Source organism: Crocodylus siamensis, chromosome 3, assembly GCF_052110815.1.
Source record: "Crocodylus siamensis isolate JL-2025a chromosome 3, ASM5211081v1, whole genome shotgun sequence".
NCBI classification, from domain to species: Eukaryota; Metazoa; Chordata; order Crocodylia; family Crocodylidae; genus Crocodylus; species Crocodylus siamensis.
Genome location: NC_143397.1, coordinates 155,332,821 through 155,359,835, shown reverse-complemented (window position 1 = coordinate 155,359,835; position 27,015 = coordinate 155,332,821).

Sequence of the window (27,015 nt, the reverse complement as noted above, 5' to 3'; positions counted from 1 at the left end):
GAGGTCCATGGTCTCCAGTGCAAACTGCAGCTTGTGGGCTGAAGACAGGTCAGGCTCAGGCCCTGTGCAGTCAAGTGAGGCATCCATGATGCAATTAAAGTTCCCACCTATGAGAAGCAGGTCATCATCCTCACTAGCATTGCATAGGAGAGAGGCCAAGGTGTCAAAGAAAATGACCCTCTCCTGGCCATCAGTGGGTGCATGTACATTGATAAGTAGCAGGTGGTATTGTGCTAGGGTGCCATGGATAGCCAGCAGGTGGCCAGGGACAACCTCCCACACGCCGCCATGTCAGGCTGCAGCTTTGGTAATAGGAGAGTCGCAATCCTGGTGCAGAGATTTGTGCAGTGGCTCAGGAACAAGTGGCCTCGTCAGGCAGCATGTCAAGCCACCTGGTTCAACCCATCAGAATGTGTTTTCTGGAGGAAGGTGACAGCCAGACACTTCTGGCACAGAAGCTCCAGAACAGCATCCCATTTCACCAGATCTTGACAACCATTGATGTTAAAAGGGACAATGGTCATGGCTGCCATGGGTGTGGGTATGAGAGAGGAAGAGTTAAGGTAAGGTGTAGGTGGAAGAGCAAGCACCCAAGAGCAGAGCAAACTAGCAGAGACTGATTGAGGAAGGTCCATCAGGCCCTACTCTACTCCAGAGACCCCCCACAGGCCCCACTCATCTCTCACCCACTGTGAGAGCTTCTCCAGATGGTAAGCCATCTGCTGGGTGCCTAGATCTTGTTGCATAAGTTTGGCTGCAGCTCTAGCAGCCTTGACAAGGAGCTTAGGGTTTGCATACCACTGGGTGATGCGCCCTGCTATATTCTTCTGTCCCTTGGTATGCTTCAGAAAGGCCAAGAGACTACCATAGTTGGGGGTGATTGAGGGGGGTCTGCCAACATGGGCTGGACATTTCTGACAGAAGAACGGTGAGGCTGCACCCCAGGCAGCAGTTAACCCACAAATACGGTGTCTACACCCTCAATGTCCAGACACATCAGCCTCCTTTCATTTTCCAGGTTGAGGACTGGCTCCAGGAGAGTGATGCCCACTTCTTGTGGGGAGAGAGGTTATCCTGCTCTGGAGTTCACTTCCCCATCCAATCTGGTAGACTGGGAGATGACCAAGAGGTCAACAAACTCCTCTGCCACCCCCTATATCAGGCCTCCAGAAGAGAGGCATTGTTTATAATCTTTATTGCCACCTGACTCCAGAAGCTGGGAGATCAGTAACACTTGCCGACACCTCTCCCAGCACCAAGTTATCGCTGTCCACAGTCACATGCAACAGGGTCGCTGGCATGACAACTGGAGTGGGATGATGCTCTCCAGCAGGTCCTCCCTTGCACCAGCCGAGGAGGGCCCTGATAGAGATGGGGTGTCCTGAGAGGCCCCCTTCATCTTCCTCTCTTTGTGTTTCTTCTTAGTGGCAGGTGCTCCCCACCTTCATAGGGGATGGGCTGGACCACTCCTGGCCCACTGCCCCAAGAGCCAGCCACCTTAGACAAGGCCATAGTGGAGGGTGCCCAGGAGGAGGCCTGAGCCCCATCCTCCAACAGGGCCCTGGCGCTACAATCACTGGCCACCTTGGCCAGGACAGTTGGGGCAGGCAGAAGGCAAGTGGAGGCATCAGCCCTTCTATCTGGTGGAGCCTCTGCACCAGGGTGGTGAGCACTTTAGGTGGGATGAGTTGGGGAGAGGGCTGGGTAGTAGTCCCAGCCTCTCCACTGGATGGTGCTCTCATGCTGGAGACCCCAGACCCTCAGATGGAATGGGGGTGAGAGGAGGTTGGGAAGAGATCTTGGCCTCACTGGGTGGGGCCTGCATCCCAGAAGTGGATGCACCATCCTTCAGTGCTGCTGCAGTCACCAATGTTCCAGCCACTTTCCCATGCGGGCACTGGGTTGCTAAGCGGAAAGAGCTACTATACTGGAAATGCATGGTTTCCCAAAAGGAAAAATAAATCACAAATCATCAATGTGAGGTTCAAGGAGTGAGGCAGAGACCAGGGGCCTTCCCTTCAGCTTTGGGTCCTTGCTTTTGATTGTCATCCAGAAAAGGGATTTGTAGGAACCCCATAGGGCTCGAGTCCCTTGGCCAGCTCCTGATCGGACAAGTGTGGGGGGACATTGGAAATCATCACCCTCACTACCTGGGAGTCTAGTGTTGTGACAAGATATTGTACACCCATGATGTTCAGGCCCTCCACACACACCCTGTTGACCAGAGTGAGAGTGCTCACGTAAATCACTGGGACCGTGTTAACATGACCCATGTAACGTATGTTACAGCATTGCAAGAGATCATCTAGGGCACCTATGCAGACCTAGACCCCAACATAGGGAGGGGTATGAACCCTCAAGCTATGGTTAAGGGGGAGGTTTTGAGAGGCCTCCCCATGCCAGTCACTGGGTGTAGGAGCAGCCATTCATGCTAGGACAGGGTTAATCCCAAAAGCTAAATCTAAAGGAACAAAAAAAAAAATTGTGTGTATTAACTACAGAGATAAGTGTCTGGGAATGTGCCCATTAAAAGCACAAAGGGAGGGGCATGCATGCCTGGAGGGGCAGAGGGATGGGTAACAAGAGGAAGGGCTGTGACAGAGTTAAAGAAAAAAAGAAAAAGAAAAAAGAGAAGGGGATAAGTTGCACTGCTTAAAAGACAAAAGATAAAATGTCCCCATGGCAGACAGTAAAGAAAGAAAGAAAGAAAGAAAGAAAGACTTATGACTTTTAAGAAATGTTTATTCTGGGAGGGTGACAAATGGGGGGCAGTAGAGATCATGTACAAGTTGGCCCGAAGATCTGGGCCTCAAGGACAAGGCCTGGGCTCATGGCCTGCAAGGTCTGCCTGCACACTCTAGATAAAAAGAATACAAAACACAAAAAACAAAAGATACATATATAAAGTTCTGCCAGTGGGGATGCTGAGGGCGGCCTCCGGACATCAGGGGTTGACCTGCATGGACAAAGCCCAAGGTCTGGGATCGCTGGATGTGCCTCTGCACCCTGAGCAGCTGGTGACATCACAGGGCAAGGAGCAGGCGTCCCTCCTCGATTTGGCACAGCGCCCCCTTGACGGCCCAGCATTCCTCAAAGGTGGACACCATCGTCTGGAACACTGCATGCTCAAACTCAGGTAAGAGGTGGGCCCGCACCAGCAAATGGAAGAGCTGCAGGGCGTTGTCCACCCCGGTCCTGGTGAGCCAGTTTCACCGGCTCTTCAGGCTGGCCATCTTGACCTGGCCCACCAGGAAGTTGGCCAGACTGACTGTGGCCTGCTCGGCCACCCAGTACAGGAAAGAGTAGATGTAGGTGTTCTCTGAGAAGTCCCGGCTCAGTGCCCAAAGTGTACTCCAAGGGTGGCAAAGAGTGGCCACACCTGGGGCAGTCAAGGAAGGCATGGAAAACTTCCTCTTCCAGCACCTCTGGGCAGAAGGGGCAGGCTGCCAAGGCCACCAAGTCCAGGTGGCACACAAAGGTGCCAGTGGTCAAGATGCCATGCACCAATCTCCACTAGAGGTTGCCGGTCTTCTTGGCGGTAAGCACCTTGCACAGTGTGTGCCACACTAGGGTCCCAGGCCACATGAGGCACCACCACCACCACACAGCATCGGGGCAGCTGGGCAGCACCCGGGCATGCCAGTTTCACACCACCCATGCGTAGAATCCCTTCCCGGACAGTGTGCCAAAGGGCAGCCCGTATTCCTTCTGGGAGGCACAGGGAGACTAAGCAGTGTGTTGGGCCAGTCAGCCAACTCACTGGCCACCGCTGGGATGACCAGCAGTGGTGGGAAGGTGTCACTCATAGCATCCGCAGTGGGGAGGGCCTGGTGAACCTGGAGGTAGCCTTCTAGGGCAGTCACTGCTTCTGTTGGGAAGGTGGCCCTAATGGCCCACAGAAGCCAGCCCACAGTGCAGACAGAACGCAGTGCCAGCCGGGCAGCCAGGGCTTCGGCTGGCAGCCAGCCCAACAGAGCAGGGTCCAGAAGGTTCATAGATTTCATAGATTTCATAGACATTAAGGCTGGAAGGGACCTCGGGAGATCATCGAGTCCAGCCCCCTGCCCAAAGGGCAGGAAGTCCGCTGGGGTCATAGGATCCCAGCAAGATAAGCATCCAATTTACTCTTGAAGGTGTTCAATGTAGGTGCTTGAACCACCTCCGCTGGCACACTGTTCCAGACCTTGGGGGCTCGAACAGTAAAGAAATTCTTCCTTATGTCCAGCCTGAAACGGTCTTGCAGGAGTTTGTGACCGTTCGACCTCGTCATCCCTTGGGGCGCTCTGGTGAACAAACATTCCCCCAGATCCTGGTGGTCACCCCTGATAAACTTGTAGGTGGCCATCAGATCACCCCTGAGCCTGCGCTTTTCCAGGCTAAAGAGTCCCATGGCTCTCAGCCTGTCCTCGTAAGATCTGTTTTCCTGACCTCTGATCATGCGCGTGGCTCTCCTCTGGACTCTCTTAAGCTTCTCCACATCCTTTTTGAATTGTGGAGCCCAAAACTGGACGCAGTACTCCAGCTGCGGCCTCACTAAGGCCGAGTACAAGGGGAGAATGACGTCCCGGGATTTGCTCGAGAAGCATCTATGGATGCACGCCAGCATTTTGGTCGCTTTACTAGCCACAGCATCGCATTGCAGGCTCATGTTCATCTTGTGGTCAATGATGACCCCCAAGTCTTTTTCTTCTGTAGTGCTAACCAATGTAGCACTGCCGAGCCTATAAGGATGCTGCAGGTTTTTCCTCCCAAGGTGGAGAACCTTGCATTTTTCGGTGTTAAACACCATGAGGTTCTCGTCTGCCCATTTGCTGAGCTTGTCCAAGTCAGCCTGGATCACCCGCCTATCTTCTGGCGTGGATGCTTTGCCCCAAAGTTTGGTGTCATCGGCGAACTTGGCCAGTCCACTCCTGACTCCAATGTCCACATCGTTAATGAATATGTTGAACAGTATGGGTCCCAGGACAGAGCCTTGAGGGACCCCACTGGTTATAGGGCACCACGATGAGTGACTGCCATCAATCACAACCCTCTGGGTCCGACCACGAAGCCAATTTCCCAGCCAGCGGATCATGATGGAGCCAAAGACACAACTGGGCAGTTTGGCCAAGAGGTGATCATGGGATACCAGATCAAAAGCTTTTTTGAAGTCAAGATATATGACATCAATCTCTTCTCCCTTGTCCAGGTGATAGGTCACCTGCTCATAGAAGGAAATGAGATTGGTCAAACAAGACCTACCTGCAACAAACCCGTGCTGGCTGTCCCTTAGGATGTTAGCCTGGGCCAGTCCATCAAGGATGGCCTCCTTAATAAACTTTTCTAAGATCTTCCCCAGGATAGAAGTCAGGCTAATGGGTCTGTAGTTAGCCGGATCCACTCTCCTCCCTTTCTTGAAGATCGGCACCACTTTGGCCTTCTTCCAGTCTTCGGGCACTACACCAGACTGCCAGGAGTTTTCAAAGATCTGTGCCAGGGCCTGGGCTATGACGATCGCCAGCTCCTTGAGTACCCTGGGGTGCAGGTTGTCAGGGCCAGCTGACTTGAAGGTATCCAGCTTCTCAAGGTGTTCCTTCACGAGGTCAGCATTGATGGAGGGTAGGGGATCCCCCACACCCAGATTTCCCTGTCCCATAGCAGGCATGGGCATCCCATGGGACTGATGAAAGACTGACGCAAAGTACCTATTTAATATGTTGGCTTTTTCCTGGGCGTCAGTTGTCAGTTGCCCCATCTGGTTTAGCAGGGGTCCAACATTGCCCTTGCTTTTCCTCCGGCTCCCCACATATCTGAAAAAGGACTTTTTGTTGTCCTTGATGCTTGAAGCTAGTTGGAGTTCAGTTGCAGCCTTGGCTTTCCTGGTTTCCTCCCTGCAGGACCAGACCAGCGTGGAGTAATCCTCCTTGGAGGTGAATCCCATCTTCCATCCTTTGTAGGCTTTCCTTTTTAGCCACAGTAGGTCCGCTAGGTCTCTGGAGAGCCAGGGGGGCTGCTGTGCCTTCTTGCTGCCTTTCCTCCGTGTTGGAATAGATTTAGCTTGTGCACTGAGGATCGCTTCCTTGAGAAGCAACCACTCTTCTTGAACACCCAACTCCCTGTGGTCATGGTCCCTGAGGGCCTGACTGACTAGCCTCTTGAGCCAGTCAAAGTCGGCTTTTCTGAAGTCAAGGACTTCTGTGTTGCTGACTGACTTGCCAGCTTTACGGTGGATGGTGAAGGTGATCAGCTCGTGGTCGCTGTCACCCAACTTCCCATCAATCACTAGGTCACCGATTAGGTTGTCCCTCATAGCCAGTACCAGGTCAAGCAGCGTTTTGCCTCTTGTTGGCCCATAGACTTCTTGAGTCAGGTAGAGGTCATCCACGCACAAGAGAAAGCTTTGCGCCCGCTCAGATTTAGCTGAGTGATCTTCCCACGAGATGTCCAGGTAATTGAAGTCACCCATGACAACCAAGGTCCTGGAGCAAGCGGCCTCAGTCAGTTCCCCGGCGAACTCCTGGTCTAGCTCGGGACTTTGAGTGGGAGGTCTGTAGTAGACTCCCACCGTTGTGTCCCCTGTGCCGAATTCCCCACGAATTTTTACCCAGAGGGTCTCTAGCTGTCCATGCCGGTCGCCAACATCAGCTTGCAGGGACATGGAGCTTTCCTTCACATAGAGAGCTACACCCCCGCCCCTTTTGTCAACACGATCCCTCCTGTATAGGGTATAGCCCTCTATACCCGTGGTCCAGTCATGGGTGGAGTCCCACCAGGTCTCCGTTATCCCAATGATGTCATAATTCTTTGCACTGAGCAGGAGGACGAGCTCCTCCAGCTTGTTGCCTAGGCTCCTGGCTTTAGTGTACAGGCAGGCAAGTGTGCCCTTGGGGGCTCTTGCCTTGCCCACAGATTGTGCCAGGGCTGGGGCAGGGGTGGGCTCCCTTAAGTGCCTTGGTCTGCTGGCTTTGCAAGGGTCGCTCAGTGGGCCAGCAGTGGCAGTAGTCCCCCCATCCCCCAGCAGGCTTAGTTTAAAGCCCGGTGGAGCAGGTCAGCCAGCCTGGCTGAGAAGAGCCTCCTCCCCAGCGGAGAGAGGTGGAGGCCATCTCTTCCCAGCAGCTCACTGCCTCTCTCGCCCAAGAGCGGGCTGTGGTCATGGAAGCCAAAGCCTTCCCGATGACACCAGCTCCGCAGTCTTTGGTTCACTGCGTGGATCCTCCTCTCCCTCCTCAGCCCATAGCCCGAGACTGGGAGGATCGACGAAAACACCACCTGAGCTCCCAGACCCCTAAGCCCCACTCCCAAATCCCTGTAGTGCCTCATGACCTGGCTGGGGGTGCTCTGAGCCGTGTCATTGGTGCCCACATGAATCAGGAGCATGGGGTAGTGGTCTGTAGGCCGGAGGAGCTGCGGGATCCTCTCCCCAATGTCTCGGATGCGGGCCCCCGGGAAGCAGCAGACTTCCCGGGCTAAGGGGTCGGGGTGGCAGATTTCCCCCTCAGTGCCCCGCAGGATGGAGTCTCCCAGAACAAACACCTTACGCTTTGTCTTGGGGAGAGTGGGGCCAGTAGCTGCAGTCAAGCCTGGGTTGCCTGCGGGAGCCGGCAAGTGCGTGGGCTCTGCTGGGGCTGCAAGAGGTGCGAACCTGTTGCTAAGCTCCTGCGAGGCAGGGGCCTTGGTGCGGCGGGCCTTGGGGCCCTTGACCACCTTGGTCCATGCCCCTGACTGGGCAGAGCGGGAGGTCCCAGAGTCCTCCTTAGTCACGGAGGGAGACGGAGCTCTCCCCTGCGGCTCCCGGGGGAGAAGGGCCTGGCAGTAGGAGTCTATCTCCTGCTCGCAGTCCCTGATGGCCCGCAGTCTCTGGACTGTGGCCTGGAGCTCCTCCAGCTGGCGCACCAGAGACCCCAGTAGGGACCAGACCCCGCAAGGGGAGGGGGCCATACTCCCGGGCCCCAGAGCCTGAAAAAGGGACAGACAGCCCCCGCAGCCAAGAGCCAGGGGCTCCGTCTGGGTGGCCGTCTCTGAGGTGCCCAGTGGAGGGGCCGCAGAGCCCGAGGGGACCCTCAGGGTGCGGCGCGTGCCCATCCGTGTCATGCCTCTGGTAGGCTGGCTACGGCTGGGGCTGACTACTCTGCGGGGGTCGCAGACAGGGTCTCGTGCCCTCCCCTGCGCGAACTCTGCACTAACTCAAGCGCCTGTTTACACAGCCTGTTCGCCCGGCTCCGGTCGCGGGGCTCCCTGGGGGGCTGGGCCAAGTAGGGGCCTGGGCAGGGGCTTGACCCGGCCTGGCACCAGGCAGCAGCCTCCTCCGAGCAAGCGAGTAGTTAACCCCTTCCCACCACGAGCCCGCTTACCTCCGGCTGTGCTGGAGGTCGGCAGGGGGCTCGGCGGCTGCTGAGGGGGTGTCTGGGGGGCTTCGGGGGAGTGGGGGCGCAGCGGGCTTCACCCGCGCATCTCTCACCACTCCAGAGCCTACCTGAGTGTGTTTTTTTTTTTTTTTTATCCCCCTGTTTGGCGGGCCCTTTTAAACTACGCGCATGCGCAGTGGGCCTGCCGTCGGGGAACGCTGGCTTCTCAGGCCAGGGGGACCCTGCCCAGGATTTGCGGGCCCTGCCCTACAAGAGGGGGACTGGTGAGTACCCCCTCCTTCACTCCTTTCTCCCTGGGGGGCTGGGCCAAGTAGAGGCCTGGGCGGGGGCTTTACCCTGCCCAGCAATAGGCAGCAGCCTCCTCCGAGCAAGCGAGGAGTTAACCCCTTCCCACCACGCGCCTGCTTACCTCTGGCTGTGCTGGGGGTTGGCAGGGGGCTCGGCGGCTGCTGAAGGGGTGTCTGGGGGGCTTCGGGGGAGTGGGGGTGCAGTGGGCTTCACCTGCGCATCTCTCACTGCTCCAGAGCCTACCTGAGTGCCCCAGACAGGTGGTGTGCACCTCGATGACAGCAGCCATGAGGATGGCAGAGGCCAGACTCAGCCCGACATGCTACAGAGCTGGGTTGTGGATCAGGGACTCCTGAAGCAGTTGCAGGAAACACAGGCACCTGGCTCAGGGACAGAGATGGAAGGCAGCCTGCCAGGCCTGCACCGTGCTGCAATAGAATGGGGGAAGGACCACCCCATTCGGAAGGTGAAGTCTAGCACAAACAGCTTCTGGTCAAAGTCAAGGCCCCCCACTTGGTGCAGGAACCAGCACACCAGCTGCCACCACGAGAAGTGGCCCACTGCATACAGGAGTCACTGGAGGGCTTGCAGGCAGTAGGCAGCCACCTACCCTGCTGGCCAGGTCAATCATGCCCTGGACCCCCTTGGTGGTTGGCAGGTAAAGGACAGCTCACAGGAGCCAGTGGCATCCATCCCAGAGGAAGTCTACTAGGAGCCACTGCAGTCTTTCAAGTAGCTCCGACGGAGGGTCCAGCACAGTGCACTGGTGCCACAGGGTCACCGCCACTAGGTTGTTGGTGATGAGGACCCAGCCCATGGTAGGAGAGGGCGGGCAAGCGCCAGTGCCAGTGCTGCAGGCAGGCCTCCACCTCTGCCAGGTCCTCCCAGTTGTGGGCTGCAAAGGTCGGGGGCCCCAGGAACACTCCCAGGGCTTTGAAGCCTTCCTGGTGCCAGGCAAGGCCCCCTGGCAGGTCTGGAGGTCGTTTCTCGGTCCACATCCTGAGCATGAGTCTGTCACTCTTGCCCCAGTTAATATAGGCCAACATGGTGAGCTCATAGGTACCTTGGCAGTCCACCAAGGCCCACACATCCTCCTGGCTGCCCAGGAAGACTGTCACATTGTCTGCATTCACCATTAGCCGGATCAGGGGGCTGGTGGCAAGGCTAAGCCAGTCAGGTGATATCACAGAGCATGCAGCAGTGGTTTGATGGCCAGGGTGTACAACATGCCCGAGAGGGGGCAGCCCTGGTGTATGCTGTGATGTACCAGGAATGGGGAGCACAGCACGCTGTTCACCTTGAGCAGGCTAGAGGCATCATGGTACAGGACCCAGAGTGCTTCAATGAAAATAGGCCTGAAGCCAAAAGCCTCAAAGGTGCTGAGTAGGTACTGATAGTGCAATCGAAGGCTTTCTCCTGGTCCAGGGAGACCAAGCCAACGTCCAGACCAAAAAGCTCCACAGCCGTGAGCAGGTTACACAGCAGAAACAGGTTGTCCTGGATGGTGCTGCCTGGGACACAGTAGCTCTGCTCAGGCCCGATGACAGAGGCCATGATGGTGGGGAGATGGTTCGCCAGCACCTTCACAAGGTTCTTATAGTCAGTGCACAGAAGGGAGACAGGTTACCAGTTCTTAAGGCAGCCAAGGTCCCCCTTCTTGGGCAGCAAAGTCCGGTGGCAGCTGGTCAGCAGGGTCCCATTGGCAAGGCTCTCACAGAAGACACAGAGGAGGCTGGACCAAAGGAGGAGCCAGAAGGCTTTGTAAAATTCCACGGGCAGTCCATCAAGGTGCAGGGCCCTGCCTGAGACAAGCCCCCCCCCACAGCAGCCTTGAGGTCTGCCAGGGAGAGTTTGCACTCCAGGGCCTCGACCTGAGAAGCACCAAGGCATGGCAGGTCCTTATGCAGCTTCTGATCAGCCTCCAGACAAATGGAGTCAGCTGCAAACAAATCCCAATAGAAGGTGGGTCTGTGAGCAGCCGTCCCTCAGGGTTCTTGAGATGTTCCAATGTCTTTCCCACAGCCCACCACCTCTCCAAGCTGAAGAAGAAGCCAGTTGGGGCATCAGTCTCTGCCAGCTTCTGGCAGCGAGCATGTACCTTTGCACTGTGAACCACGCCCTCTGCCAGCTCCTGCAGGCATTTCTTGCAGGACTAGAGGCTCTCGAGGAGTGCCGAGTCATTGCCTGTGCAGAGCAGATCTGCCTCAAGCTCCACCACATCCTCCTCCAGCTCCTGGGTGTGGTGGCAGATCTCACTTGCTGCCAGCTGGGAATACTGCTGGCAGAATGCCTGAATCTGGATATTCTCCATGTCCCACCACAGCTGCCAGGAGGTGTAGTTTGCTCGCGCAGCCTCCCAGCTCCTCCAGAAGTCCCTGAAGTCTCTGAAGTGGGTGTTCTGTAGCATGCTGATGTTGAGGCACCAGTAAGGGGCCTACGTGCCTGCTCTGCCAGGCAGGCTCAGTTTGCAGCAGACCAGGGCATGATCTGAGAGGCCTGATGGGATGATGTGGCTGCTGCACAGTAATGGCAGATGGTGCTGAACGATGTAGAGGTGGTCGATGCAGGCCATGGCGATCCCACTGGCACTCATCTTTGTCCAGGTATATTGGCACGCATCAGTGTGGAAGACCCACCAGGCATCAATGAGATCTGCTGCCTCCACACGGTCCACAGTTTGCAGGCTGAAGGCAGGTGCGGATCTGGTCCTATCCAGTCTAGTGGTGCATCGATGGTGCAATTGAAATCCCTGCCCACGAGGAGCAGGTCATCGTTCTCACTGGCATCACACAGTAGGTCACCCAGGGTCTCTAAAAAGGCTACCCCCTCTCTCCCCTCAGTATGTGAATAGACATTAATGAGAAGCAAGCTCTGGTGTGCCAGGGTGACGTTGACAGTCAGCAGCCAGCTGGGGATGACCTTGCATGCCAGCACGCCTGTGCTTAGAAAGAAGCAACCTCTCCAGGAAGCATGCCCATCAGCTAGAATGTGCCTGTTTCTGTGTGTCTCCTGGAGGAAGGAGATCAGCAGCTTCTGCTGCAAACCCTCCAGGATCGCCTTCCACTTCACCGGGTCCCTGCAACCGTTGGTGTTCAGCGAGGCAATTGTGGTAACCACCATAAGCAAGAGAAAAGAGAGGAAGGATAGGCAGGGTACAGGCAGATAAGGAGGTGAAAGAGCAGGGCAAAACCACAGAAATGAGGGAAAGCCGATCCTTACCCTACCCTATTCCATGGACCCGCCTCAGCCCCTCACCTCCCTCACCCAGGTCCCCAGCTTCTCAAGCGGGTCCCAGCGCATAAGCCTCGCCATGTAACTGGCGGTGCAAACAAACTGCACGGGGTCTGGGCACCACTGCCAGATACTCTCTGCCATGTTCCTCTGGCCCTTGGTCTGCTCTAAGAGGTCTAGGAAGCCTCCATAGCTGGATGCCAACTGGGGGGAGGGATTCTCCAGCAGGAGCTGGATGTTGACAACCAAGAAGCAGTAGGGCTTCTGAAAGGGGACCTACCAGGGAGGCCAGTGAAAATTCCCTCAATGGCCAGGCTCCCTAGCAGGCCCCCCTCAGTATCTGGGTCAAGGACTGTCTCTGGGAGATCAATCCCCATCTGCTTTGGGGGGCAAATGTTGTCCCGTTCCTGGGGCCACTTGCAGCACTTGGAGGGCAGGCACTCCATCTCCTCCTCATTGGCCTCAATGGGCAGGGGAGCAGGCGGGGGGCTGGTGGGACCCTCTGCTGTCTCCTGTGCCTCATGCTGGGGAGGTAGGCACTATTTCCTTGCCCTGCCACTCACACATCCAACAAGCTGGGATGGGGGCAAAGGGTTGCCAGACATTGCTGAGACACCCTCAGTCATGGCCTGAGGTGGTGGGGTTTCTGGGGGGGCAGGCAGGGTGTGGTCAGGCTCCCTGGCTACATTTTCCCCAGCGCTGTCAGAGGCGGGCCCCAAAGGGGCAGGGGCTCCTTTAGAAACTCCCTTTTTCCCCTTGCTCTTAGCCTTCTTGGGAGCACGTGGCACCCCCCCCCCCGAAGGGGGTGGTCCAAGCTGCTTGGGGTTTGCCACCTCTGGGTCCACGACCTTGACTGAGACTGAGGTGGAGGGAGGTAGAAAGGAGGTGTTGTTCCAACCAACAGGGCTCCAGCACCTAAAATGCACCCTGGGTTGAACTGGGACAGGGTGGGACTGGGAAGATGTCCCAACCCCTCCACCAGGTGAAACCCCCGCACTAGGGGAGGCAGCCCCATCAGGCAGGGGGATGGAGGCTGAGAGGGGGCCATGGTCCCCTTACCCAGTGGGGCACCAGTGCTTGGGGCAACAGCTGTCACAGAGGGGACCAGGGCAGGAGGGGGCTGGGAGGAGTCCCCAGCCCCTCCATTGGGTAGAGCATCAGCCCCAACAGGGGCAGAAGGAGCATGGGAGGACATCCCAGACCTCCCCCGGTGGCATGCTCATGCCAGAGGGGTCAATCCCCCCAGATGAAGCAGAGGTGGAGGGGGCTCACCACCCTTTGATGAGGCTCCCATGCCAGAGGTGGATGCACCATTACCCCGGTGTGGGTGCAGCGGCCGGTGCCCTGGCTGACTGACCAAGTGAGCACTGGGCAGCCAGGTGGGAGCAGCCACTGCAGCAGTGGCATGCATTCCCACCCTGGCAAAGGTAGATCATGTAGGGCCTCCCATCCTCCACAAAGGTCATGGAGGGAGGCAGGATCTGGGTGCCACCCATGAGAAGCATGAATGCCTGCCTCTGAAAGGACAGGATGTGCCTGAGCCTGGGGTCCCTGCTCCCCATGGTCAGCCTGTGCCAGGGCTGGTGAACACACCATAGCGCTTGAGTGCTTTGGTGAGGTCCTGGTCTGGCAGGTGTGGGGGGATGTTGGAGGCCACCACTTGCACTGCCAGGGTCTTCAGGGGCATAACCAAGTAGTGAATGCCTGACATCTCCAGCCCCGCTACACACACCTCCCTCACCAGGCTGGGAGAGCTCTAGTATATGATGGGCACTGAGTTTACCTGGAAGTCATACTAGATGCTCTGGCATTCCAGTAGATCTGCCAGAGGTCTGGCACAGGCCTCCACCCTGATGTGGAGACGGGCATGCACCCGCAGTCCATGACTGAGGGGAAGGTCCACAGAGACATCCCCATGCCAAGTGCCCTGACTGCTGGCAATCATTCTGGGCAGGAGACAGTTAAATCTCCCACAGGGGCTGCTAGAGGGGGAAAAATAAAGCCTCAGACTGAAGCTGGGGATTGGGAGGGTACTGAAACAGCCCCAAAATTGGCCTTATGGGGAGCAGAACAACCCTGCGGGGACTGAAGGCAAACCCAACAGCAGGAGGAGGTGGCAGAGACCAGGCTAAGGGGCTCTGGAGGAGGGAAGCAGCAGGAATCAAAGGGAGAGCACAGGCAGGGGTGGGGGAGGGGCAGAGGCAAACAAGGATGCCAGAGCCCGGGGGAAAAAGGTCAGAAAGGGGTGGGAAGAAGGGGCAGAGAGGTGGTCCCCAAGCACAGGCTGGGGAGAGGCAAGGTTTAGGGGGGTGGGGAGGAGAACATGGGAGGCAGGGAGTGTGTGGGGGGGGGGGGATGTGCACAAGGGACCTGAGCTGGAGGAGCTCAGAAGGGCTTCACCTGTTGGTGGCCATTTTGAAAGAAAGAAAGAAAGAAAAACAGTAAGAGAGAAGCTGCAATGTAGACAAATGCAACTTGCAGATGGAGAAACTGGAAGTAGAAGGGGGAAGGGACAGAGAACAGAGAAACAGAAGAAAGAACACTGCGGAAATGCAAGAAAAAAATCAGAAAGGGAGGTAGACAGAAGCAAGAGACCTTTAGACAGGTGGGAGTCAGAAAAGACTTAAGAAGTGAGGGAGTCAGGATCACCCCACTCATCTCCAAGCGACCCTGATTTGAAGCATCCAAAGTGGAAGGACAGATTCTATCACATGGTATCCTATTGACAAGTAAGTTGGTCACACACAGAGATGGAATATTTAGATCCACCACGAAGTTCTCTATTATTTGACCTAATGAAATAATTGACAGAAAAAGTGAATGGACAGTAGGTGAGGTGTGGTTTCATGCATATTTGCTGGCATCAGAGGAATGGTAAGACTCAAGATTCTTTTATTATATTCCAGGTTGTATAGAGGAATGTGCTTTAGTGAACACAAACTCTCCTAATTATGGATCTTTCTGCCCTAAACAATTCATCCCTCTCTAGTCTTACCAAGTCCCCACTCTTGATTCTTCAGCCTAACCCATATCCCAACCAGTCAGTCCCTTTTTATTTTCCTTAGGATTTTCATTGCACACCCAGCCTTCTTGTACTTAAAATTGTAGTCTTACCCTTCCAGATGTCTCTGCCCAGATACTAATCTTCCTTTTGAGAGTTCTGAGATGCAGACAGAAGTACAGCGCTGCTGTAATTGAAAACACTTTTCAGGAAGCGTTCTGAGTTACAATGATCCCCCAGAATAAACAGAAGTTCACTATTGCTTCCAGGGCAGAAAGCAATCTAGCTGCTGGCTGTGGGCCTGCAGCCAGTTTTCCCTAGCAATGGCCCTTCCTCCCTGCGAGACTGTGCTGTTTTCAGAATGGGAGGGGGAAAAGGGAGCAAAGGCAGCTTGTTCTAGGGGTTCTACTGCTGAAGGGTGGAACAGGTCAGCTGAAGGTCCCTCTCCTCAAGGGAGCTCCAATACATCTGCCCCACTCTCCAGCAGGGACTGAAAAAAACCAGACCAAAAAACTCTATTCCCTTTACACCGTCTCATTCTGAAAACAGTGACAGGCTGGCAGGCAGTGCGGGCACATGTTAGAGAAGATGCTCTGTTTTGAAATGTCTTCTTCTGAAACCTTATGAGTGTTCATATTTTCATACAATCAGCCATTTCTGAAGCTGTCTGCAGTGTGCACTTGTGTTTGGTCACAGATACAAACCACTTTCTGGGACCAGATTAGGCAAAAATTGTCACTTCTGTCTGTGTTCCTGGTCTCTTTACAAAGCAACTCCAAGTCTCCCTACCTCATTCCCAGTCTCTTTGTTCAAACAGTTTCAATTTCAGTTTGTCCCCTCTGCTTTTTATCCAACTGACCCAGGAAATATACTTGCTAAATTCTAAGAAATTCAAATGAAAACAATGTTGGGGGGGGGCAAAAGGTTGCACAAGGGACATCATTTGATAACTTTCACAGTCCTTGCACCCACATAGATGGGACCTACCAGTTGCTCAAAGGACAGATTGCCAAACTTTTTCTTTTAAAAAAGAAAAAAAGTGGGCAAAGAATTTTCTGTGATTTTGTTCTCTGAAACAGATAAACTGTTTGGGATGAAAACAAAATATATATAAACAAACTGAAGGAAGACACCCAGCTTAGAAGATTTCAATCCACACAGTAATAAATAGGAACAACTTATAAATAATTTAAAACAGGGCCTTATGAACGGATCCTGCCCATGTATAATATACAGTTAGTATATTATACAGGTTTTCTGCCAGGTTTTCTAAATGAGTATCTGGATTTAGATGTGGTATTAGATATGTTTAGACATAACTTTTTCTTTTATATACTTTTTAGAATACATGAAAAAATGCCTTATACTTTGATGGTCAATTCTTTTGGCAGGGATGGTCTTTTTGTTCAATGCTTGTAATTTGCATGGTTGAATCTGGGCTCTTCTTTTGAGTGCTCAGGAATACTTCAGTGTAAATAGCAATGATGAAACCACAGATCTGCAATAGTTTTAGGCAGTGAAATGCAAATGAAGTTTGCACAGTAAGGTAGTCAGTCTTTCTCTTTCGGCATAAAAGAATTAACTCCATTTTGGCTTTAGTTTAGTAGGCTTGCAGATTTCATCCTGAGTGATGGTTCACTGGTGTTTTACAATATTAGTTCTCTTTCATATCCTATTCCAAATATACTGTGTGAAGGTTAACATACAGAAAATATATTCCCTTTCACCGGATAGCTACTAAGGACTGTGAGACTTTGGAGGCGGGGTATCAAATCTTGAGTGCTGTTCTCTTTAGAAATGCTACGATCCTATCAACTAGTACTGTGTGGGACCAGGGCATGGGTAGTCTTGCCTAGTGGTTAGACACCTGAAGCACAGATGCAGTCTAGGTTGGCTTCCTAGGAGCTCAGGGTATGAAGGGATTTGGTGCTGGAACTGGAACTGGGAGCCACAACCAAAGTCAAGATAGACTGGGGTTAAAAGCCAAAGCCAGAAACAAGGTAAGCCAAGGGTTAACCAGGTTCAGAAACCAAAATCCAGAGCTGGAGCTTGAACCAGAATCAAGGGCAGAAAACCAGAATCAGGAAATGCCAAGGGACCTACCAGAATCAGAAGCCAGAGTCAGAGCTAAGAGTCAAAATGAGACAACCAGCAGGGAAGCACATGGAGAGTCAAAAGCAAGAACTTTCACCTTTGCCCAGACAAGAATACTTCAGACTGGGTCTGGCTTTTAAGGGCCTATGGCCTGTGGCTTCAGGGGTTTGGATGTCCAGATTGCCTCACTCAGCCCAGCTGGGACCAAGACATTGCTCCAGGATTGCTGTAGGTGGCACTGTAGGGGATGAATTGTCCTTATCTTCTGTTTGAGACCAACTGGGTCCAGGGCTCTGATCTGGCCTCATCACACATACTGTTGTTTCAGATTGTTACATTACAGATACTTATTATTATCATTCCTGTTACACTTTGCTTCTACACAATCAAAACCCCTTTTCAACATCATTAACATCTTGAGATTTATAAGGAAAAAAAAAACTTCTTTCTGCCTTCCCTTGTGACTAACTATTTGTCATGTCAGGTCCTACACTCCTGAGTCACTGAGACATGCGAAGTTGAAGAGCATCATCATAGATGGATCCAGCTTTAGCTTTATTAGCATTCTCAGAGTGCCTATATCCATAATTCCTAGGCACTGGAAATGTGTTAAAAAACCCCAGTAGGAGCTCCTTACTGCATATTGATGGCCTTATCCTATTCCAGGTATAAAAGAAGGTCATAGTTTTAAAAAAGAAGTTACTTTTTCATCCTACTCTAAGTCTAATGGAACCCAGTTTTTTTTCAGGAGAGTATGAGGTTTTCCTCCTCCTTATAATGTCTTAACATGATGTGAACACAGGGAAGTTGAACTCCTCCCAACTTCTTTCAGGAACACTTCTAGAAAATAAGACTACCTGTTGGGTTCTAATAAACACAACATATCTGATGATCACTGGCTACCTTGAAAGGTTTGTGAAAATATGTAGCCAGATAGCATATACCTAAAGAAAGTTTTACAAATAAGAATCAGAACCTTGGAGCGGATCTTGTAGTGCACAAGGGATGTGCAGTTTGCAAAGCAGTGCTGTAAGAAGTTTTAGTGAGGTCATTCCACAGTGTGATAATTCAATAAAAAATCAGCATATTATTAAATTATGTTTCCCCCAGCTTCATTATATATACAGGAAGAACAATCGATACTTTACAAATGTTAAGACACTCAGCTTCTTGTGAGATAGAGAAGAAACATTACAAAATTTTAATAGACGGGTACACTGAAAACTTGGAAATGATGACTCTAATAATCCTGCAATTAATGCTAAAAATAGGCACTGAAACATTGGAATGCTATTTCCCAGTTTCCTGCTTTGACCACTAAAATGTACTGCTTCTCAAGGGTGGAAGAAATGTAAGAATATATTGAAACAAGAATACTTTCCCTTTTTTTCAGAACTGATTGGACCCTAGTATGACATCTTCATGCCAAGGCCAGAAACTCTGGAGCACTGATAATCTTGTTGCCCTACGTGTTTTTCTCTTCCTGGCACCGGGATTATGGTCCCTATTTTTTCTTTCAGTAATGTTTTAATTTGCTGGAAATTTTATAATTTTGTAGGCAATGACTTTGCCCAAGAAATGAAATGACTAATACAACACACAACACTCACTCCTACTGTTAGTGAAATCAAAGCATACAGCAATGGAAGAATGAAGGAAAAGAAGCAGAAACCTGCTATTTATATTTAAATATGAATTGTAAAATGTGTTAGATGCAATAAGAAGATGGATCACTATTTAAAGCACTAGTCTGACACTTGAGAGACCCCAACTTCCATTCCTACCTCCGTCTTGGGCAGGTCCCTTTTTCTTTTTCTGCCACCTCTAACATGAGAAGTAATGCTTAAAGGGATGTTGTGACAATTGATGCATTTAGGATAGTGTGATGTAATAAGGGACAACAGGACAAAGGCAGGTAAAGGTACCAAGAAAAACAGAGAGTCTCTTTTTATTTATTTGGTAAAGTACTACCTTTGTTCTCCTAAGTAAATAAATCATAATCTGAACTAAGTTTAACCCCTCAGTCTTTCAAGTTCTCCAACATCAACAAGATCCGACACCTTTGATACCAAGTCTACAACATGTTGCCAACAAAGCTAAGTTGGGGTGTCATCATTTTTGCACCACATTGCTGACAGAACAACATTGTCCAAATCTCTGATGTGGATGCAGCTAGAGAAAAAGAAGAGATCTTTTTCAGCTTAGCATACGTAGTTTGAAAAGGTGATACAGCTATGCTGTTGACACAGGCTGTGTTTACACTTGGGGACTTCATCATCATAGCTATGCCAACAAAGCAATAGTAACAGATATTCAACAGTATAGACAATTACCAAGACACATAAGAGAGTTGATCTTGAATGGCTTTAAAATGAGCTCTTGAGACAGCTGTATTCCTCTTCAGTGATGTGCATAGGAGATGCATGGAAAACCACTCAGCCATTTCTGAATCCTTTTTCATAATTGTGTTATATTATTAATATTTAATGGAGTATTTTTTTAAAGAGTTTATAAGGCTAAGTACAAATACTCAACAAGCCCCTGGCAGAAGAACTCTAACTATCCTGCTTTACTTAAAGTGCTGTAAGAGTGCAAACAAACTGAACAGATGTTTGGCTCAGAGTCAGTAATAGCTGAGGGGGCAGGGCTGGTCTGGCAATCAAACTCCACCTGAGACTAGAGCACAGTCCTGTGGGACATTGCCTGGGATGGTGGTAGAATGCAACCTAACAAGAAGCAAAATGGGCTGTGGTATAGATGTTCAAAAAAGTGGTCTAACAGAAAGCACATCCGTTGAGGGTTTACTTAAAGTGTGATCCACCATTTTGAAAGTGCTCCATTCACTATGAACCACTGTTCAACTATGTCTCTAGAGTGCTTTCTGCACACTTAAAGTGTGAAAAATGTAACATCTGTACCTAGCTTTAGTGTCTACTCCAGTACTGTAGCAAGGATGGAGGTGGGGAGTGGGGAGAGTGGCAGGACAGGGGGGCGAGTGAGGCAACTGCCCCAGGCACCAAAGTGAAGGGGCACCAACAGGCGTTGCCGGGCTGGGGTGAGGCATGGAATGGAGCCTCAAGCAGCTTGTTTCTGGTAGGATGGGGGGAAGGTAGCTCTCACTGCTATATGCACTCCTGGGCAAGCATGTGGGAGGCATGTGCCCTCCCCCCACCGATCTGTGCGTGGGGTGAGAGTGGGCTGCCACTGCAGGCTTTGCACTGGGCTCCAAACTTCCTTGCCATGGTACTGGTCTATTCCATGCATACCAGAGACTATTTAACAGCCATAATATCTCAAGATGAATTGTTGCCTTTCTCCGAATGCCAGCACCACTTCAACAGTAAACCCATCTTTTGGCCTTTTCCTAGGCAGGGAAGGCTTTCTAAAAAAAAGTTCCACATCCTAGTAGATGGTCTGGACTAACCTAGCCACATCATCTAAGCCCTTTGACTTTATTAAACCATTTTTAAGTGTCAGGTTTGACCTTTTCTTATATTACATTACAAGTGTTGTAGTCCTGGATCTTCTCTGTGGATGATCCATGCTGCTTGCTAGAGCTATTTTTTTTTCCTCTGTGGTATTCATTTTTCCATTGCAGATTTATCAGCAAAACTACTTTGAGACATATTAATTCAAGCAAAAAGTGTACTTATTCTATTGCAGCTGACACATGCAATAAGCACTGGCACATGATCAAAATACTTAGCTGAATAAATATTAAATAGAAGGATTCAAAATTTAAATGCCCAGATTTTACCTGGTTATTATTACTGATTTTCTATTGATGATGCTTCCAATTGAATATACTTTTTTTGGTGAATTGTAAAGACCTCTAATCTCTTATCTTCAGGCCAACTTCTGTTACCTAGAATTATTTACAGGCTTCCTTCTGTTACCTAGAATTATGTTTCTAGCAAGGGAAAAATGGTTTCTTCACAATCTGAAAAAAATATATATATTGAATTCAGCAACTGAAATTAAACTTCCAGTATAAGTGAAATACCTAATCTTGTGATGAATATTATAGGAAGTAAAATATATAAATATATTTTAAAGATATTTGCATTGATTATATTTTATCCACTTTTTCAGTGAGAAATCTTTAAATAAAATACGATTCTGGTAATACATTTTACTCGCTTTCATTTTGTGTAGCTTCTCTCTTAAATATATCCTCTTAATGAAAGCACCATTAATTAATTTTAGTCTTGCATAGATTACTTGTTACATATTTTGAAGAATTAATACATGATTTTCTTTTACTGAGTATAGAACAAGAAATGTATACAGTAGATTTTAAAATGATTAATGATACTGTAATTGAAGATTAGGCCCTGTAGGTACCATCAGGTTATTCAGTGCATGTAGTGTGCAAAGACCAGCTGGCAGGGATTACAGCAAATAAGTAGAATTAGTGGCATCTTGTTCCTTTTTGACTTACCCTCCCCCACCCCACACAAAAAAATCTCCATATTTAAACATGCTGATCCTTCTATAAAGTTCTCTGTACACTAAAATGAAATTTCATCTAATGCAAAATATGAATACAAAACATGTGAATTAGTGTTCAACTCAAGTACTTCATATAGAGAAGTTTAATTTATCTTCCTCCCCGCTTTCAATGGAGTGGCAGAAGAATTAACTCTAGACATTACTATAGTCTAAAAAGGAGTTACTGACTCAAGGATACAGGTTCTGACTCTCAATTGCATTTCACCTGGCAATGTAGGATTCAGTGCCTTCCATCTAGTATTCAAATCCTGCTTTTCCCTTTCAGTCAACCCATTTCTCCCTTTTGAATGTAGCTCAGTAATTCTTGGTCTCCCCACTATGCATAAACACACACATACACACACACACACACACTTTCCATAGCCTTTTAAAGGGTGTCAAAAAACTTTGGCCACATGTATACCCTTCCTACTTCCTGAGCCATGCCAGGCTCCATTTCAAATCATCTACCAAGGGATAAGATCAGATAAAACACTACCAACAGCCTTTCTCATAATATGACATTCTTCAACCCTTAAACGCTTTGATATTCCAGTTTATTCAGATAGACTCTTTTGATATTCAGGTGTTTCTAGTACATCTAGCAGAACAGGCATATAAGATCAGCTTGCTACCTAACTGTAAGGGAGAGAAGGAGTCGATGGGCTCCGCGGCTCCATGCCCATGTGGAGCCCCGCTAATCATCCGCCCGTTAGCTTCAGTTGCAGGGCAGGAACTTACCTTTCCCAGGTGTGTGGGGGGAGGAACAGCTGGTACCCACGGGGCCAGCATAAAATAGAGGCCAGGGACGGCCAGAGAGGGGGACGCGGAACCGGAAGCAGGCAGCGGGGAGCCTGAAGTCCAGCGGAGCTCGTGGCAGTGGATGCGAGAGGCCCTCCAGCGCGGTAGGTGTTTTGTGTTAATCCATATGTTTTCTGTCTGGATAATGTGAGTGGCTGAGCCAGATAGACGGCCACCCCTCCCGGTGGATCGGGTGAGGGTGTAGGGGTGGTGGAGCCCTCATCAGCGCGGGACCTGTAGATACCAAGGAGTCTCCTAATTGGACGACACGCACTGGAACAGCAGAACCAACTCTAATATCATCGAAGTCGTGGCAGGAAAGGCAAGTGCATGTAAACACCCAACATGTGGTGAGCGGACCCTTGGTGACCAGTAAGCGACCCCGCCACAGTGGAGGCAGTAGAGGATGCGTGCCTCCCCAACACTAAACTCATGGAAAAGCTAAGAGGAGGACATTATACTGAGGCACTGAAGTACACTGCCTAGCATCCTGTCTTATTTTATATGAATATTGACTTTCCTTGATAGCAATAATGCAATGTCCATTAGGTTCTCATGTAGGTTCTCCAGGTGAACATCAACTACACAAGGAGAACAATGCAAAGCTAATTAAGTTCTTTATAGCAATAAATCCAGCAGAGGTTGCTTCAGTAAGTTGAATTATGACACTGCAAAGGAAGTTGCAGGAATTTGTACTTTGCAGGCTGTGAAAGACTAACAGCAGCAGCAGATGGGGTGAAAAGCCCCTCATAACCAGTTATCATCAATGTAGCTATTTGTAACAAGTTGGTGTCCCGGGGCTGGTCAAATCATTGGCCCACTCACTTGTCTCAGGGCTAAACACCTGCCTACTTTTTCTGCCATGCCTTTGATGCTACAGTTAAATGATGATAACAAGGTTGGAAGCTTCCCATTTACTTGGCCTGATGTCAAGGGCCTATATGCACAGCTCTGACCTTCCCTATACTGTGTCCCATGCTTTGCAGATGGCATCCATGGTCTAGCACCCAGACTTAGCTTGTTTGGCCTCACCCAGCCTATAAATCCGTGCCCTCACACTGGGTCCTGCACCCCAGAGTCTCCTGTGGGACTCTCACTCCCCACTGGAGCACATAATCTCTGTATCCTTACACTGGGCTCTCATTCAATCAATTGGGGCTCCCAACCTGTACTTACTCAGGGCTCCCAGCCCTTACCACCTCAGGCATCATGCCTAGCTTGGGAACCTCTTGGTCCCCCTCACACATCTACACTGAGGCCTCATCCCCTGCCCTACACTGGGCTTCACAGTCCCCTTATCCCCTTGCCTGAGCAACCTCACATCTAGCTCCCTTGGCCTAGGGCTCCACATCCCTGGAGCTTCACACCTACCTCCTTAATGCAACCCAGGTCTCATAGTGAGCCTGGAAGCTGCCTCAGGTCCCTTCCTGATATGGGTCCTGCTTCAGGACTCGCTGTGAGCCTGGGCTCCTGCTTTGACTTTGGGGTGTGCTCCCCTAGCCTTTCCCTTCCACAGGGTCACCCACAAGGGAGCAGGGGCTGAGGCTTTCTGGTGCCCCGTAATTGTCCTTCACTGGAGAGACACAGGTCTGGCATTTCCTAGATACTGCTATGCCACCAGCAGTCCCACCACACCATCTAACCCCAGTCGGGTGTAGTTTTAAGGCATATCCCCACAGCTCCTACCCTGTACCTCCAAGATATCATGAGCAGCAACTTCAGCTAGGTAGTGATCTCCCAGCTACTCAGGGCCCTGCTCTTATTATGAACAGTTGGGCTCTGTTCCCAATAAGGTAATTGGGCCTGATTGGGAGCGCAGCCACTTGCAAACTTCTGGGCTGCCTGCTCATGTCCCTTTCAGTAACAGAGCACACCCTGCGCTCTGTTACACTATTCAATTAGTAAAAAGAAGTAAAGGCCATTCTTGTAGATAAACCCAATATCCCATCCAATGCAGTGCAAAACAGCATTAAGCCACTTTAAGGGCCAATTTTGTGGTGTGTACAAATGGCCAAGGTTTACACACATTGATTGGTAAATAGGAGGAAGTTTGCACTGTTTTCATGCATGCTATGCCTATTTTGTGGCTTAGGAGAAGGATTCGGTCACTATGGTCAAGGTTATCAAGGTTTCCACCCCCTACGCCACTTTTAATTCTAAATCATTAAGTGGTACAGACTGAAAAAATAATTCACAGTTTTCTCCCTTTTACAATATTTCCAGTGTATGTGTCTGTAACTAGAGTGAGGGCCAATAAGCTGCAATATTTTTTCAGGAAAACAGACATTATCCAATGGGGATTGAAAATGAATCGAAATGTTAGATTGACAAAGTGTGGGGGTAAATAGCTGCATTAATTTTAATGGAAAGTACAATTTACCTGCAGGGCAAAGTATGGCACAGATGCACCATTCATTTTTTAATAAATCTTGAGCACCACAACCAATGGGAAACTAAAAAACCAAAACAATGAACTAAACCATGGCAAGACAGAAAATGCTCAACCTGTGAACCTTATTTCTTTTCTCAACATTCTACCACTGTCTTCATTTTTCCATTCCCCCTCCACCCTGCTTATCCATACTGATTTGTATGTAAACTCTTCAGACAACTTAAATAAAGGACACCAGATTCCTTCACTAACATGCAATTGAAAATGCATCAAAACATCTGTTCAGAAGGAAGCAAAAATGGTATGAATGTAGTAAGTACAGGTAACTAGAGAAAATTTGGAATTTATTTTTTCTTTTTATGAGAGCAACTACACAACTTCAGGTCTTTCGAAGTTTTAACATCTAAATGTAAATGTCTTAAGCAATACCTTACCAACTGGCAAAATTACCTGGCATAATTAGCTCCACCATTGTCTCAAAACCAAAAATATCTGCCCATTATAATAGGCTTAAAGTGTAACTACAGATATAGAGCCTGATTTTAGGTTGCCCTACTCTTAAACTAATTATTATCAGGCTTCATCAGTAATGAAATGGGAGAACACAAGTGGGCAGAAAAATGGAAAACATTGGCAAGTCAGTGGCAGCCTTTCTCTTAGATCATTTATGAATACATATTACAGAAATATTGATGAGTTGGTAAACCAAGACCTCTACCATTTGTAAAAGTTCAAAATGAAGTCCGTGGTGTATTATTTTTTTCTTTCCAAGTTGCAGTGAAAAAATGATCACTTTTTGCTGACTTGAACTCCTACTGTAGTTTCGGATAGGCAAGTAATGCTTCACTTGGTTCTCTAAGTTCTATTGTAAGGTAAAGCAATCTGCCTGCCCTCCACCCACACACATTTTCATTCTCAGATAAGCAGTCAGGCACACTGATGTCCAATCTAAATGATTTAATGGCAACTTACCTACACAAATATGGTATACTATTTTCATATTTTAAAATTGGATTCATGCTCTGTAGATAACTTTGGAATCTTTCTAGATGAAGAACTAAATAATTATTATTACTATATTACAATATTTATGTTCATATTTATGATCATATGTTGCATGAGAAAATTAATGAGCTTGCTGGCAGTCTCAATAGGAGTGTTAAAACAGTCAATACTCTCAATTTATTTTTATGGGCACTGTTCTGTAATATTTTTCTGGAGACTCACAATTTTAACAATGTCTTCAGTGTATGTTTTGCCTACTATACACCATTTCAGGCCATAGATGTGTTGTCAGTAAGCAAAAAGTCCCACAATTTTTTTTTCCCTTTAGCCTCCCTGTAGGAACTATGAAGGCATACATTTCCACACCAAAGAGTGAAGGAAATGCTTATAGTTTTTTCCTGGAAAATACATGGGAGGAGGGCACATCTACATGTGCTTTACTGCAGAGTTGATTAATTAGCTCCACTGTATGCATGTCTACACATAACACTATGTTGCCATAGCAATGTGCTATGGTAATATAGTGTCTGTGGGCAAAAGCCATGACACTGAAGATATGTCACCATAGTGACTCACTCCCTTAGTATAGTGCATGATTACTGTGATGTAGTGCCTAATAATAACTATGCGCTGCACCTCTGACGCAGTACAGGCTATTACTGCACCATCTTTTAGTACTTCTAAAAGGTTGTTTAGTAACAACTATGCCATGGGCACATCTAGATGTGCCAAATAAAGTGCCATCATCTACAAATGTGCTAGTATTAGGGTTCAGTAGATTAATTAACTTTGGTATAAGTTACAGTTATTTACTGCACCAAAGTACATGTATAGATGGTGACTGGAGCTGGCTGGGGTACAAGGATGCAAAAGTGCAGGGGGCTCCCAGCTACCCAGCTCTGCACTTCAGCACTCTTATACTTCAGCCAGCCCCTCTGCCACCCGGCACCAGCACCCAGAGCCCAGGACTAACCCCCCAAGACTACTGCCAACCTGGGACTGCTCCACCCCAGGTCAAACTACTCAGGTTCAGGGTGTAGCTGTACCATTAAGTTTCTGTGATAAACCATGGTTCGAAGTGTTGGCCATCATGTTCATTCCAGAATCCCCTGCCTCCCATCACATGGTCCATGGCATCAAAAAGTCCACCCCTTGACTGGGAAACATCACCCTTTGGGAGGGCCTAACCTCATGGTGCATAGCCCAACCCAAGGGCCCCAGAAGTTCTGCTCCCCTAGTCCATGAGACACAGGCATGTCCTACCTGGTAACAAAGACATGAGACACAGGCATGACCCTCTAACAACTTGCCCTGTTTCCTTCAACCAAGCACCAGGGTTTTCAAGAGTGTTGGACCTCCCCAAGAAT